We start from the raw sequence: 17645 nt of genomic DNA, 5'->3' as shown, positions 1-17645 counted from the left end.
ATTAGTTTAAATTTAACTAACCCAAAAATATAATTATTTTTCTAGTGTAATTTTTTTTCATTTTCTATCAGGCCAGTGTCACACAGCATATACTCTGGTTCATTGCTCTGTGCCAGCCAGCAGCCAGAAGTGTTAATATCCGTTTATAACATTATTTTTAATTTTTAAAAAAAACACAAAAAAATATTTTTCTAGTGTTATCTAATTACATTTACTATCATGCCTGTGTCTGTCAGGCTCACTCAGCATTAATATACCTCTTTTTTTTCAGTCTTTTGGTTAATTGGTCTGTGCCAGGCAGCCACCCAGCACTCATATCTATTTTTCTTTCACCTTAATTTTAATATATATAAAAAAAAAAAAGTTTAAATTTGTTTGCTAGTGTAATCAAATCTAATTTTCTATCCGGCCTGTGTGTTTTGCTGATATAGAGAGCCTACTGTGTTTACTTGCTGCCCTCCCTAGTCTATGAGCCACGACTCATATGTGTTTAACCTTTTATTAATTCCCCCCCCAAAAAATAATTTCAATCATTTTTCTAGTGTAATCTAATAGTATTTTCTATCAGGCGTGTGTGTATCCGACATACATAGCCTACTGTTTTTAATAGCTGCCCTTCCAAGGCTATCAGCCACGACTCATATGTATGTGCTTAACCTTTTTCTTAAAATTTCCACAAAAAAGTCTTTAAATCATTATGCTAGTGTAATCTAATTGTATTTTCTATCAGGCCTGTGTCTAACTGTCTATCTGACTTACACAGCATACTGTTGTTATAATTGCTGCCCTACGTAGCAGCCAGCCAGTGCGACCACTCATAGAGTCATATGTGCATTGCACTTCTTAACATAATTTTAATATTAAAATCTAAAATTTTAAAATATTTTGCTAGTGTAATGTAACTTAATTTTCTATCAGTCCTGTGTTTTTGTCACTTACACAGCATAATGTGTTAAATTACTGCCCTACCTACAATCCACGACTCATATCTGCCAGCCTATCTGCCAGGTCCAAGTAGCCAATTAGTGGCACCAATCACAATTCTTGTAACAGTAATAAAAAAAAAAAAAACATAATTTTTTGGACTGCAAATATTCAGTCTCCTAGGGCCATTGAATTTCATTTACCTCCTGCCTGCCACTGCCAGCCTTTTGTGCCAGGCCGTCTAGCCAACTATTTACACCAATCATAATTGTTGTCACAGTCAGACAGTATAGTTATTAATTTAAATAAAAACATTTTTTAGTGTTGATCTTAACCCTCAGTTTGCTCGTGCCTTTGAATTGCACTTTTCTACAGCCTTCCAAGCCTGTGTGCCAGGCCTACTTAAAAAATATTTACACCAATCATATTTGTTGTGACAGTATTCTAATAATTAAAAATTAAAATTTTTGGTAATAGTTGCTGTGATTTGAATCCTCAGTTTGCTGGTGCCATTGAATAGCACTTTCCTCCTGCCTTGCAGCCTGCTGTGAGCCAGGCCCACCTAGCCAATTGTTGTCAGCAATCATATTTCTGTTAACAGTATTGCAAAAATTGTCAATCATCACTGTTTAGACTGTCAGTAATCAGTCTCCTAGTGTCCTTGAATTGCATCTCCCTCCTGCCTGCCATCCTTTTGTGCCAGGCCGTCTTGCCAACTATTTACACCGATCCTAATTTTTTGTCACAGTATAGTTACTAATTAAAATTAAAAAAATCTTTATTGTTGATGATCTTAACCCTCAGTTTGCTCGTGCCTTTGAATTGCACTTTTCTACAGCCTTCCAAGCCTGTGTGCCAGGCCTACTTAAAAAATATTTACACCAATCATATTTGTTGTGACAGTATTCTAATAATTAAAAATTAAAATTTTTGGTAATAGTTGCTGTGATTTGAATCGTCAGTTTGCTGGTGCCATTGAATAGCACTTTCCTCCTGCCTTGCAGCCTGCTGTGAGCCAGGCCTACCTAGCCAATTGTTGTCAGCAATCATATTTCTGTTAACAGTATTTCAAAAATTGTCAATCATCACTGTTTAGACTGTCAGTAATCAGTCTCCTAGTTTCCTTGAATTGCATCTCCCTCCTGCCTGCCATCCTTTTGTGCCAGGCCGTCTTGCCAACTATTTACACCAATCCAAATTTTTTGTCACAGTATAGTTACTAATTACAATTAAAAAAATCTTTATTGTTGATGGTCTTAACCCTCAGTTTGCTCGTGCCTTTGAATTGCACTTTTCTACAGCCTTCCAAGCCTGTGTGCCAGGCCTACTTAAAAAATATTTACACCAATCATATTTGTTGTGACAGTATTCTAATAATTAAAAATTAAAATTTTTGGTAATAGTTGCTGTGATTTGAATCCTCAGTTTGCTGGTGCCATTGAATAGCACTTTCCTCCTGCCTTGCAGCCTGCTGTGAGCCAGGCCCACCTAGCCAATTGTTGTCAGCAATCATATTTCTGTTAACAGTATTGCAAAAATTGTCAATCATCACTGTTTAGACTGTCAGTAATCAGTCTCCTAGTTTCCTTGAATTGCATCTCCCTCCTGCCTGCCATCCTTTTGTGCCAGGCCGTCTTGCCAACTATTTACACCAATCCAAATTTTTTGTCACAGTATAGTTACTAAGTAAAATTAAAAAAATCTTTATTGTTGATGATCTTAATCCTGAGTTTGCTCGTGCTTTTGAATTTCACTTTTCTACAGCCTTCCAAGCCTGTGTGCCAGGCCTACTTAAAAAATATTTACACCAATCATATTTGTTGTGACAGTATTCTAATAATTAAAAATTAAAATTTTTGGTAATAGTTGCTGTGATTTGAATCCTCAGTTTGCTGGTGCCATTAAATAGAACTTTCCTCCTGCCTTGCAGCCTGCTGTGAGCCAGGCCCACCTAGCCAATTGTTGTCAGCAATCATATTTCTGTTAACAGTATTGCAAAAATTGTCAATCATCACTGTTTAGACTGTCAGTAATCAGTCTCCTAGTGTCCTTGAATTGCATCTCCCTCCTGCCTGCCATCCTTTTGTGCCAGGCCGTCTTGCCAACTATTTACACCGATCCTAATTTTTTGTCACAGTATAGTTACTAATTAAAATTAAAAAAATCTTTATTGTTGATGATCTTAACCCTCAGTTTGCTCGTGCCTTTGAATTGCACTTTTCTACAGCCTTCCAAGCCTGTGTGCCAGGCCTACTTAAAAAATATTTACACCAATCATATTTGTTGTGACAGTATTCTAATAATTAAAAATTAAAATTTTTGGTAATAGTTGCTATGATTTGAATCGTCAGTTTGCTGGTGCCATTGAATAGCACTTTCCTCCTGCCTTGCAGCCTGCTGTGAGCCAGGCCTACCTAGCCAATTGTTGTCAGCAATCATATTTCTGTTAACAGTATTTCAAAAATTGTCAATCATCACTGTTTAGACTGTCAGTAATCAGTCTCCTAGTTTCCTTGAATTGCATCTCCCTCCTGCCTGCCATCCTTTTGTGCCAGGCCGTCTTGCCAACTATTTACACCAATCCAAATTTTTTGTCACAGTATAGTTACTAATTACAATTAAAAAAATCTTTATTGTTGATGATCTTAACCCTCAGTTTGCTCGTGCCTTTGAATTGCACTTTTCTACAGCCTTCCAAGCCTGTGTGCCAGGCCTACTTAAAAAATATTTACACCAATCATATTTGTTGTGACAGTATTCTAATAATTAAAAATTAAAATTTTTGGTAATAGTTGCTGTGATTTGAATCGTCAGTTTGCTGGTGCCATTGTGGCTTTTTTTTGGCTTTGGGTGCGGCTATTCATGCAGGCCATATAGAGCTGAAAACATTCTGTGTCATATTAAACTATTAAACTATTAAATAGCTTAAACTATTAAGCTATTAAACTAATAAGAACAATACTACCAAAATACAGCCAATGAAGGGCCTTAGGAAGACTGGGCCAAGGTTGGATTGTAGTATTTGGTTAGGCTAATCCTGATGGCCATGTAGACCACCACCACCGAGAGTCCTGGAAGTAACAGGGATGATGAGATGAAAGAGCTAAGAATAGTAGAACTTGAAACAACAGAGTTAGCCATGGGTGTTAGTGCAAAACCGCTTGGCTTTTTTTTGGCTTTGGGTGCGGCTATTCATGCAGGCCATATAGAGCTGACAACATTCGGTGTCGTATCAGCTATTAAACTAATAAAAACAGTACTACCAAAATACAGCCAATGAAGGGCCTTAGGAAGACTGGGCCAAGGTTGGATTGTAGTATTTGGTTAGGCTAATCATGATGGCCATGTAGACCACCACCACCGAGAGTCCTGGAAGTAACAGGGATGATGAGATGAAAGAGCTAAGAATAGTAGAACTTGAAACAACAGAGTTAGCCATGGGTGTTAGTGCAAAACCGCTTGGCTTTTTTTTGGCTTTGGGTGCGGCTATTCATGCAGGCCATATAGAGCTGACAACATTCGGTGTCGTATCAGCTATTAAACTAATAAGAACAGTACTACCAAAATACAGCCAATGAAGGGCCTTAGGAAGACTGGGCCAAGGTTGGATTGTAGTATTTGGTTAGGCTAATCATGATGGCCATGTAGACCACCACCACCGAGAGTCCTGGAAGTAACAGGGATGATGAGATGAAAGAGCTAAGAATAGTAGAACTTGAAACAACAGAGTTAGCCATGGGTGTTAGTGCAAAACCGCTTGGCTTTTTTTTGGCTTTGGGTGCGGCTATTCATGCAGGCCATATAGAGCTGACAACATTCAGTGTCGTATCAGCTATTAAACTAATAAGAACAGTACTACCAAAATACAGCCAATGAAATGCCTTAGGAAGACTGAGCCAAGGTTGGATTGTAGTATTTGGTTAGGCTAATCATGATGGCCATGTAGACCACCATGTAGTAATAAGAACAGTACTACCAAAATACAGCCAATGAAGGGCCTTAGGAAGACTGAGCCAAGGTTGGATTGTAGTATTTGGTTAGGCTAATCATGATGGCCATGTAGACCACCACCACCGAGAGTCCTGGAAGTAACAGGGATGATGAGATGAAAGTGCTAAGAATAGTACTACTTGAAACAACAGAGTTAGCCATGGGTGTTAATCCAAGACCGCTTGGATTTATTTTTGTATTGGGTGCAGCTAATCATGCAGGCCATATAGAGCGGACAACATTCGGTGTTGTATCAGCTATAAAAATAATAAGAACTGTACTATCAAAATACAGACAATGAAGGGCCTATGAAGACTGAGGAAAGGTTGGATTGTAGTATTTTGTTCGGCTAATCATGATGGCCATGTAGACCGCCCGTAACAGGGATGAAAGTGCTAAGAATAGTACTAATTGAAACAACAGAGTTAGCCATGGGTGTTAGTCTAAGACCACTCAGCTTTTTTTTGGGTTTGGGTGCAGCTAATCATGAAGGACAGATAGACCTGCCACCATTTGGTGTTGTAACAGGTATGAAAATGCAAAGAACAGTACTACATAACACAACCTACTTACCATGGGTCCCAGAACATATGTTTGGTTGTTATAATTTGTAAGGGTAATCATGCAGGCCATATAGACCTCCACCGATAGGGTGAGTATGAGTAACAGCTATTAAAATGCAAAGGACATTACTAATTAACACAACATAGTTACCATGGGTTGCAGACCAAGAGCAGATGTCTTATTATTATATTTCGTATGGGTAATCATCCAGGCCGTATAGACCTCACCAAATAGGGGGAGTTACAGAGATTAAAGTGCTAAGAATGGTAGTACTTAAAACACAACCTTGTTAAAATAGGTAGCAGACCACATGTCTTATTATTATAATTTTTCAGGTTAATCTGGCAGGCCATATAGAACTCCCCCGATAGGGGGGGGGGAACAGGGATTAAAGTGCTAAGAAAAGTACTAATTGACACAAGCTAGTTGGGTCCAAGAATGCATATTTGGTTATTAGAATTTATTAGGGTAATTATAAATCTAACAAATCTATCTATTTCTCTTCTATCGATTCTATCTAACTATCAATCTATGTATATCTATCTATCCTATCTATCACTATCAATCTATCTTCTGTCCGGGATGTTTTGAGACAGCCACTTTGGGAATGTTAGTTGATTTAGACCCATTATGGCTTAAAAGCAGACTCTGCATCAACTATGTAATTTTCCATGGGAGTTTTGCCAGGGATCCCCCTCCAGCATGCAACAGTCCAGGTGTTAGTACCCTTGAAACAACTTTTCCATCACTATTGTGGCCAGAAAGAGTCCTTGTAGGTTTTAAAGTTCGCCTGCCTATTGAATTCAATGGTGGTTCACGCGGTTCCCGCGTTCGCGCACAATACCGGAAGTTCGAGTCCGCGGTTCGCAAACCGAAAATTTTAGGTTCACGACATCACTACTGATATATAGAGCCTAGCTGTGCAGATCTAAACAGTGAAGTCCCAGTATCTCAAGAGTTAATGAGGTGTAGTTCCTGCCACAGTGGTGGGATAATATGCAGTCGCTTATCTTTAATATTGTAGTCGTATCCGTGTGGATATGTTTGATAGGCCAAGTAAATGTTTTATAAAGAGATGAAAGTTTTTTTTTTTGTTTTTTTTTAATCATTTATTTATATGTCCAACAAGAAGTACAATCAGAAATAAATTTCCACCTTTGTATACCACGCAGGGTCAGGTGTTAAGGAAACCAAAACGATATGAAACACAACACAAAAAAAAACAGGATTACATTTCCTTAAATAAATTGGCAGGCAGAAAATAAAAGAAAATACTTTCGTGTAGCCTATTTGTATGAAATGTTGGACTTTTATTTAACTAAATGGAATACCATTTAATCTGCACACATACTATCAACATACATAGCAACAATCGCAAACAAAATCGGGAAAACAAAAGGAAAGGGAAAAAAAAACAAAAAAAAACCCTCCCTATCTCCTCCCCTCTCCCCTCCCTCCCCTGCCCCCTTCTCATCATTTTTCCCATTTCCTCTTATCCTATCGTCTCTTGTGACCTATTGATCTTCTTCTTTCCAATTCTAACTATATATTACCCTACACCTTCATTCACTTCATACTTCTCTATAATTAGTTATCCATGCATGTGGGAAAAGATCTCTAGCCACAAGGTCCATAAAAGAATTTGAAGACAAAAATGGAGTCAGGATAACTTTTTGTATAGCTAGAGAGTAGGTTTTAATAATAGGTAACCAACCAACTAGAAATATTTTTATTCTCTTTTCTGATATGGTTTTTAAATGAAATGATTCATATATGATTTGGGTTTGAATCTCCTTCTGGATTTGAGATAGTCCGGGGACTTTAGTAGATTTCCAATATTTAAGAATATGGTATCTGACAGTTAAAATAATAGTGTTTAAGGTGTTTACGTAGAAACCCCTATTACTGGGGACAGCCAACCAGATTATCTCATTAAGTGATAATGTAATAGATGTCTTGTAATGTACATTAAACCAATATTCCAACTTACGCCATAATTGCATAATTTTCGGACAATACCAAAACATATGTAAGGTATCTGCTTTAGGTTTATTGCAGCGGGGACAAGCCCCGCTGCAGGTGGGATAAAATTTAGCTAATCTTAAAGGGGATAAATAATAATTATTAATAAGCTTTAGATGGGATTCTCTCCAGTTCCTGGAGATTTCACATTTCTTTACACTTGCCATGCTGCGTTTAATTTTACCAGAGTCTATTGAAGGAAAAGAGAGGAGGTCCAGAATATAGTCAGCTTGTCTACAAAAATTAATGTTTGTTTAGAGAGCATAATGTCATACATAAGAGAAATAGATGAATTTCCGGTCGCGAATTTTTGAAAACATACATTGAGATCCGACCATGCCTTCAATCTGCTCACATCCCACTTTCGCGTGTTAATAAAATGGCGCACCTGCAGATACGCGAATAAGTTGGATCTGTCTAACTGGAAGTGTTGTGAAAGGATTCCAAAGGAAATTATTTGACCATCTTGTGGAAGAATCTGGCTAATATACTTGAGATCTTTTTCAAGCCATTCTCTGAATACTAATTGTTTAAGACCTGGGGAAAATTGAGGATTTCCAGTAATCGGTAAGAATGCCGAAAATGTAAAATCTACTTCCATCATTGTACAGCACTTCTGCCAAGCCGCTACAACATTTCTGATAGAGATTAAAGAAGAAAGCTTATTTGGTAGAGATTTGAGAGGGCAGTGTAATATTGCTTTTAAGGCAAAGGGGGAGACCATAAAAGTCTCCATCTCTAAAGATGACACTAACTCCTTTTCTACGATCCAGTCCACCGCCGTTTTATTTAGACAAGCCCAGTTATAGAACTTAAAATTAGGAAAAGCCAGACCAACTGCTTCAAAGTTTTGCATGAGTCTATTTAGAGAGATACGCGCTTTCCTGTTATTCCAGATAAATTTGGAACAGCAAGAATATAATTTACATAAATCTTTGCTGAGAATGAAAAGAGGAAGATTCTGGAGGGGATAAAGTAAGCGGGGAAAAATAATTGTCTTAATTAAATTAATACGCGCTGTAATAGATAATGGGAAAGCCATCCATAATTCCAAATCTGATTTAATCTTTAGAAGCAATGGTGTGAAGTTAAGGCGATACCAGTTTTTCGGATTTTTATGTAGTATTATCCCTAAATATGTAATTGCTTCTACCTCTCTAAATGGATGGTCTTGCAAACTGTTCCTGGTTTTATTAATCCACATGAGTTCACTTTTATTGAAATTAATTTTATAGCCCGCAAATGAGCTGAACTCGTCTAAGCATTGCAATGTAGTAGGAATTGAATAAAGTGAGTTCTTTAAAAATAAAAGTAGGTCATCTGCATAAAGCAGGATCTTAAGAGTGTAGGAGCCCATACTAATTCCTTCTAATACGTCTCTCAGACGAATAGCTAAAGGTTCCAGTGCCAAATTAAATAAAAGGGGTGACAATGGGCACCCCTGTCTTGTTCCCCGTCCTAAGATAATTTTTTGGGAAAGATGACCATTAACAATAAGAAAAGAGATTGGGTTTCTGTAGATTTTCCGAATAAATTGCAAGAATTGATTCTTAAAGCCAAATTCCTCTAAAACTTTAAATAAGTGGGCCCATGAAATAGCATCAAATGCTTTTTCGGCATCTAACGAAAGAATCGCACAATCATTTGTTAGATTATTTTTTTCCTTTTCTTTCAAATAATGCGAGTAATCAAGAAAAGTCACAATTTTACGGATATTCTTTATGGACGTCCTTGATTTCATAAAACCCGTTTGGTCTGTATGAATAATATTACCCAACAATAAAGATAACCTGTCTGCTATAATTGCCATCAAAATTTTATAATCTGTGTTCAACACAGATATAGGCCTATAAGAGGCCGGGTCCTCTGGGTTTTTACCTTTCTTGAGAATTAGAGTGATATTGGCGGCTGAGAAGTAAGAAGAGATGGGACTATCCGAATAGAGATAATTGTTAAACAATTTTCCCAATATAGGAATTATTTCCGGGGCCAGTATTCTATAAAATTCTGCCGGAAGGCAATCTGGGCCTGCGGCCTTATTTAATCGCATCTTATCTATCATTTTTTTTATTTCCTCGGCCTCAATTGGAGCATTAAGGGATGTTAGTTCATCTTCCTGAATTTGAGGTAACTTTATTTTAGACCAGAATCTATCTTGATTATAAACATTACTTTCCTGGCTAGAATATAATTTCTGATAATAAGCGAACAGCACTCTACTAATTCCCGTTGAATCCGTGTGGCATATCTCATTTTCTTTAATAGCCAAAATATAGTTCTTTTTCTTTCTATTTTTTATTAATTTTGCTAGGTATTTAGTTGAATCACCATAAAGGCTTCTAAATTGAATATTGATTTTGGCTTCTTCATTTTGGGATTTCTGTTCTAGAAAAACATCTCTTTCTCTTCTCGCCTCCTGGTATTTATTCCAAGAACTTGAAGAGCGGTCCTCAGAGAATTTTCTATAGGAATTTCTGACTCTATTAGATAACTGGATTTCTTGAGCCCTAGCCTTCTTTTTACTATTTATTAGATAACTCTTAATTTCACCTCTTAAGACAGCCTTGGCGGCTTCCCAGAAGATCTCAATCATCCAAGGGGCGCTGAAGAGGTCTTCCATCCGATAGAAGTCATCATCCAAGGGGCGCTGAAGAGGTCTTCCATCTGATAGAAGTTTTCATCCAGGCGGCATCTTCAATCTTCATCCATCCGGAGTGGAGCCATCTTCTTCCCAGCCGACGCGGATCCATCCTCTTTAACCGATGCCTACTCGCCGAATGAAGGTTCCCTTTAAGGGACGTCATCCAAGATGGCGTCCCTCGAATTTCGATTGGCTGATAGGATTCTATCAGCCAATTGGAATTAAGGTAGGAAAAATCTGATTGGCTGATTCAATCAGATTCAAGTTCAATCGGATTGCATCAGCCAATAGGATTTTTTCTACCTTAATTCCGATTGGCTGATAGAATTCTATCAGCCAATCGGAATTGAAGGGACGCCATCTTGGATGACGTCATTTAAAGGAACCTTCATTCAGTGTTAGCCGTCGGATGAAGAGGATGCTCCGCGTAGGATGTCTTGAAGATGGAACCGCTCCGCGCCAGATGGATGAAGATAGAAGATGCCGTCTGGATGAAGACTTCTGCCCTTCTGGAGGACCACTTCACCCTGCTTGGATGAAGACTTCTTTCGGCTTCGTTGAGGACTTCAGCCCGGTTGGATGAAGACTTCTCCCAGTAAGGTGATCTTCAAGGGGTTAATGTTAGGTTTTTTAAGGGGGTATTGGGTGGGTTTTAGAGTAGGGTTGGTTGTGTGGGTGGTGGGTTTTAATGTTGGGGGGGATTTGTAATTTTTTACAGGTAAAAGAGCTGATTACTTTGGGGCAATGCCCCGCAAAAGGCCCTTTGAAGGGCTATTTATAATTTAGTGAAGGGTAGGGCTTTTTTTATTTTGGGGGGGCTTTTTTATTTTGTTAGGGGGATTAGATTAGGTGTAATTAGTTTAAAAATCTTGTAATTTGTTTATTATTTTCTGTAATTTAGTGTTTGTTTTTTTGTACTTTAGTTAATTTTATTTAATTGTATTTAATTGTATTTAATTTAGGGAATTCATTTAATTATAGTGTAGTGTTAGGTGTAATTGTAACTTAGGTTAGGTTTTATTTTACAGGTACTTTTGTATTTATTTTAGCTAGGTAGTTATTAAATAGTTAATAACTATTTAGTAACTATTCTACCTAGTTAAAATAAATACAAACTTGCCTGTAAAATAAAAATAAATCCTAAGATAGCTACAATGTAACTATTAGTTATATTGTAGCTAGCTTAGGGTTTATTTTACAGGTAAGTATTTAGTTTTAAATAGGAATAATTTATTTCGATTTATTTAAATTATATTTAAGTTAGGGGGTGTTAGGGTTAGTGTTAGACTTAGGTTTAGGGCTTAATACATTTAATATAGTGGCGGCGATGTAGGGGGGGCAGATTAGGGTACATTAAGTATAATGTAGGTGGCGGTGGGCCCCGGGAGCAGCGGTTTAGGGGTTAAACACTTTATTTAGTTGCGGCGGGGTCCGGGAGCGGCGGTTTAGGGGTTAATAAGTATAATATAGGTGGCGGTGGTGTGGGGGGGGCAGATTAGGGGTGTTTAGACTCGGGGTACATGTTAGGGTGTTAGGTGTAGACATTACCATAGGAATCAATGGGATATCGGGCAGCAGCGAACATAAGCTCTCGCTGCTTTCAGACTCCCATTGATTCCTATGGTATCCGCCGCCTCCAGGGCGGCGGATTGAAAACCAGGTACTCTGGGTCGGAAAAGTGCCGAGCGTACCTGCTAGTTATTTGATAACTAGAAAAAGTAGTCAGATAGTGCCGAACTTGAGATCGGAACATCTGTAGTGACGTAAGCATCGATCTGTGTCGGACTGAGTCCGGTGGATCGTATGTTACGTCACTAAATTCTACTTTTGCCGGTCTGCAGGATTTGATAACTAAGGCAAATCAGGCTCGCCACAAATACGCTGCGGAATTCCAGCGTATTTGCGGTTGACGGCTTGATAAGTACATGCCAATCTCTCTCTCTTGCAAACACGCATACACAATCTCTCTCTCTCTTACAAACACAATCTCTCTTGCAAACACACAATCTCTCTCACACACACAATCTCTCTCTCTCTTGCAAACACACAATCTCTCTCTTGCAAACACACATCTCTCTCTCTCACTCACACAATCTCTCTCTCTTACACACACACAATCTCTCTTTTTCTTACACACACAATCTCTCTCTCTCTCTTGCAAACACACAATATCTCTCACACACACACAATCTCTCTCTCTCTCTTGCAAACACACAATCTCTCTCTTACACATACACACACACACAATCTCTCTCTCTTGCAAACACAAAATCTCTCTATCTCTCTCACACACACACAATCTCTCTCTCTTGCAAACACACAATCTCGCTCTCTTGCAAACACACAATCTCGCTCTCACACACACACACACACACAATCTCTCTCTCTCAAACACACAGACACAATCTCTCTCTCTCTCACAATCTCTATCTCTTACACGCGAACACAATCTCTCTCTCTCTTGCAAACACACACTCTCTCTCTTGCAAACACACAATCTCTCTCTTGCAAACACACAAATCTCTTTCTCTCACACACACATACACAATCTCTCTCTCTTACACACACAATATCTCTCTTGCAAACACACAATCTCTCTCTCTTGCAAACACACAATCCCTCTCTTTTCCAAACACACAATCTCTCTCTCTCACACACACAATATCTCTCTCTCACACTCACACAATCTCTCTCTCACACTCAGACAATCACTCTCTCTCTCTCTTGCAAACACACAATATCTCTATCTCTCTTGCAAACACAATCTCTCTCTCACACACACACAATCTCTCTCTCTCTCTTGCAAACACACAATCTCCCTTACACACACACACACACACACACACAAATTCTCTCTCTTTTACACACATACACAATCTCTTTCTCTCTCTCACAATCTCTGTCTTACACACAATCTCTCTCTCTCTTGCAAACACAATCTCTCTCTTACACACAATCTCTCTCTCTCTTGCAAACACAATATCTATCTCTCTCACACACACACAATCTCTCTCTCTCTTGCAAACACAATCTCTCTATCTCACACACACACACACACACAATCTCTCTCTCTCGCAAACACAATCTCTCTATCTCACACACACACATAGACATTCACAAACCCACATGAATACAAAGACACTGACACACACACAAAATGCTTCATTTCTATACCTGACCTAGTTGTCCCTCTAGGAGTTACAGCTCCTCTCCGCCCCTTGGTAGAAGCACTCCCAACCTTTCACATCACCTTGCTGCATGCAGAGCTTTAAGCAAACAAAGAGCTCTAAGCGTGAGACTGAACCCATAAACAAAATATAATTGCCTGAGAGCGTGAGAGGCTCAGGGACACATGATTTAAGTAGACAAAGGAGATTGTATGGTACCAATGATTAGAATCTGCTCTTTTCCCTGGACCACTGTCACCAAAAAAGGAAAACTTGTAAAACATTTACATGTGTAAGCAGTAAACCATGCACACAGTTTGAAATCTGGACTTTCTGGCTCAATCCCTGAGGGGAGTAACCCCTCTCCTCAAAATGCTATTTATTTATTAGCAATGTATATTCTTTTATTTTGTTTAGTGTATATTCTACAATTAATTTTCAGTAAAAGAGCTGTGTAAATTGTTTTTTTTAATCCAGTTAGTAAATGATTATTATGAGTAGCATCAGTTGTGCAGAAACACACATATCCTATTTCTTTTTTTAATATAATATATATGATTAATGTTTATATTATACAAAAATTTTTTTTAATCTATTTGTTACTATATTTAATTGCTGTAAACATCCTTATGATATTTAATTGCTGCATGGAAATTTTAGTTCAATTTAAAATGATTTATAAAAGCTATTTAATGATTTAACACATTTTGGCAATTGTTCTTGAAAATATTAATAAAAAAACATAGACAGCACAAATATATGAATAAAGCAATACGTTTATTTATGATTTATTTAATGTAAAAATATTCAGCCTTACAAATATCATTTTATCATAAAACGTGAATAAATCTGAGTTTTATGAAATATAGAAGAACATATTTTTTCTCTCTTCACATATAATGAAATAATAACAAATCACAAACAGAAATGATAACTGCAAATCCTTTAAGTACACTGTAATTCAATTTATGGATACATTAGCAATAGAAGCTGACATAAAAACACAGATTTCCCATAGGAAGGACAGATTGTCTGTAGTTTGTTCCTGAATTAAAACTACAAATGAATTGTAAAGCCGTGGGATTTTAAACGCACAGTACATTTTCCCTTCTCTCTCTTATGCATTAAAATGTACATTTTTAAAACATAGTGAAAGATTTTTTTTCTTCAAAAAATCACCTTAAACTTAAACATTAAGGGGTAGATTACAAGTGGCGCTCTATTTAGCAATTTTGGTTGCTCGCTAATTGCGCTAGATGTAAACGTTTTGTCGGGTTTCACTCGTATTAAAAGTTGAAAGTAAAAAGTTATCGCTCGAGTGCTAACCTGATGTGTTCAGAAAGCTGAACTAGGAATATTTTGCGAGAGGGATAACGTATTCCCACATAGAAGTCAAAGGAGAAGAAAAAAAGTGGAAAAAGACTAAGGCCTAGATTTAGAGTTCGGCGGTAGCCGTCAAAACCAGCGTTAGAGGCTCCTAACGCTGGTTTTGGCCGCCCGCTGGTATTTGGAGTCAGTGATTAAAGGGTCTAACGCTCACTTTTCAGCCGCGACTTTTCCATACCGCAGATCCCCCTACGCCATTTGCGTAGCCTATCTTTTCAATGGGATCTTCCTAACCCCGGTATTTAGAGTCGTTTCTGCAGTGAGCGTTAGAGCTCTAACGACAAGATTCCAGCCGCCTGAAAATAGCAGGAGTTAAGAGCTTTCTGGCTAACGCCGGTTTATAAAGCTCTTAACTACTGTACCCTAAAGTACACTAACACCCATAAACTACCTATGTACCCCTAAACCGAGGTCCCCCCACATCGCCGCCACTCGATTAAAATTTTTAACCCCTAATCTGCTGACCGCCACCTACGTTATACTTATGTACCCCTAATCTGCTGCCCCTAACACCGCCGACCCCTGTATTATATCTATTAACCCCTAACTTGCCCCCCACAATGTCGCCGCAAGCTACTTAAAATAATTAACCCCTAATCTTCCGACCGCAAATCGCCGCCACCTACGTTATCCCTATGTACCCCTAATCTGCTACCCCTAACATCGCCGACCCCTATGTTATATTTATTAACCCCTAATCTGCCCCCCTCAACGTCGCCGACACCTACCTACACTTATTAACCCCTAATCTGCCGAGCGGACCTGAGCGCTACTATAATAAAGTTATTAACCCCTAATCCGCCTCACTAACCCTATCATAAATAGTATTAACCCCTAATCTGCCCTCCCTAACATCGCCGACACCTACCTTCAATTATTAACCCCTAATCTGCCGACCGGAGCTCACCGCTATTCTAATAAATGTATTAACCCCTAAAGCTAAGTCTAACCCTAACACTAACACCCCCCTAAGTTAAATATAATTTTTATCTAACGAAATAAATTAACTCTTATTAAATAAATGATTCCTATTTAAAGCTAAATACTTACCTGTAAAATAAATCCTAATATAGCTACAATATAAATTATAATTATATTATAGCTATTTTAGGATTAATATTTATTTTACAGGCAACTTTGTAATTATTTTAACCAGGTACAATAGCTATTAAATAGTTAAGAACTATTTAATAGTTACCTAGTTAAAATAATAACAAATTTACCTGTAAAATAAATCCTAACCTAAGATATAATTAAACCTAACACTACCCTATCAATAAAATAATTAAATAAACTACCTACAATTACCTACAATTAACCTAACACTACACTATCAATAAATTAATTAAACACAATTGCTACAAATAAATACAATTAAATAAACTATCTAAAGTACAAAAAATAACAAAGAACTAAGTTACAGAAAATAATAAAATATTTACAAACATAAGAAAAATATTACAACAATTTTAAACTAATTACACCTACTCTAAGCCCCCTAATAAAATAACAAAGCCCCCCAAAATAAAAAATTCCCTACCCTATTCTAAAATACAAATATTACAAGCTCTTTTACCTTACCAGCCCTGAACAGGGCCCTTTGCGGGGCATGCCCCAAGAATTTCAGCTCTTTTGCCTGTAAAAAAAAACATACAATACCCCCCCCCCAACATTACAACCCACCACCCACATACCCCTAATCTAACCCAAACCCCCCTTAAATAAACCTAACACTAATCCCCTGAAGATCTTCCTACCTTGTCTTCACCATACCAGGTTCACCGATCCGTCCTGGCTCCAAGATCTTCATCCAACCCAAGCGGGGGTTGGCGATCCATAATCCGGTGCTCCAAAGTCTTCCTCCTATCCGGCAAGAAGAGGACATCCGGACCGGCAAACATCTTCTCCAAGCGGCATCTTCTATCTTCTTCCATCCGATGACGACCGGCTCCATCTTGAAGACCTCCAGCGCGGATCCATCCTCTTCTTCCGACGACTAGACGACGAATGACGGTTCCTTTAAGGGACGTCATCCAAGATGGCGTCCCTCGAATTCCGATTGGCTGATAGGATTCTATCAGCCAATCGGAATTAAGGTAGGAATTTTCTGATTGGCTGATGGAATCAGCCAATCAGAATATAGTTCAATCCGATTGGCTGATCCAATCAGCCAATCAGATTGAGCTCGCATTCTATTGGCTGTTCCGATCAGCCAATAGAATGCGAGCTCAATCTGATTGGCTGATTGGATCAGCCAATCGGATTGAACTATATTCTGATTGGCTGATTCCATCAGCCAATCAGAAAATTCCTACCTTAATTCTGATTGGCTGATAGAATCCTATCAGCCAATCGGAATTCGAGGGACGCCATCTTGGATGACGTCCCTTAAAGGAACCGTCATTCGTCGTCTAGTCGTCGGAAGAAGAGGATGGATCCGCGCTGGAGGTCTTCAAGATGGAGCCGGTCGTCATCGGATGGAAGAAGATAGAAGATGCCGCTTGGAGAAGATGTTTGCCGGTCCGGATGTCCTCTTCTTGCCGGATAGGAGGAAGACTTTGGAGCACCGGATTATGGATCGCCAACCCCCGCTTGGGTTGGATGAAGATCTTGGAGCCAGGACGGATCGGTGAACCTGGTATGGTGAAGACAAGGTAGGAAGATCTTCAGGGGATTAGTGTTAGGTTTATTTAAGGGGGGTTTGGGTTAGATTAGGGGTATGTGGGTGGTGGGTTGTAATGTTGGGGGGGGGGTATTGTATGTTTTTTTTTACAGGCAAAAGAGCTGAAATTCTTGGGGCATGCCCCGCAAAGGGCCCTGTTCAGGGCTGGTAAGGTAAAAGAGCTTGTAATATTTGTATTTTAGAATAGGGTAGGGAATTTTTTATTTTGGGGGGCTTTGTTATTTTATTAGGGGGCTTAGAGTAGGTGTAATTAGTTTAAAATTGTTGT

Source organism: Bombina bombina, chromosome 3 (assembly GCF_027579735.1).
Source record: "Bombina bombina isolate aBomBom1 chromosome 3, aBomBom1.pri, whole genome shotgun sequence".
NCBI classification, from domain to species: domain Eukaryota; kingdom Metazoa; phylum Chordata; class Amphibia; order Anura; family Bombinatoridae; genus Bombina; species Bombina bombina.
The sequence above is the reverse complement of the archived record's forward strand: the minus strand, read 5'-3'. Positions refer to the sequence as shown.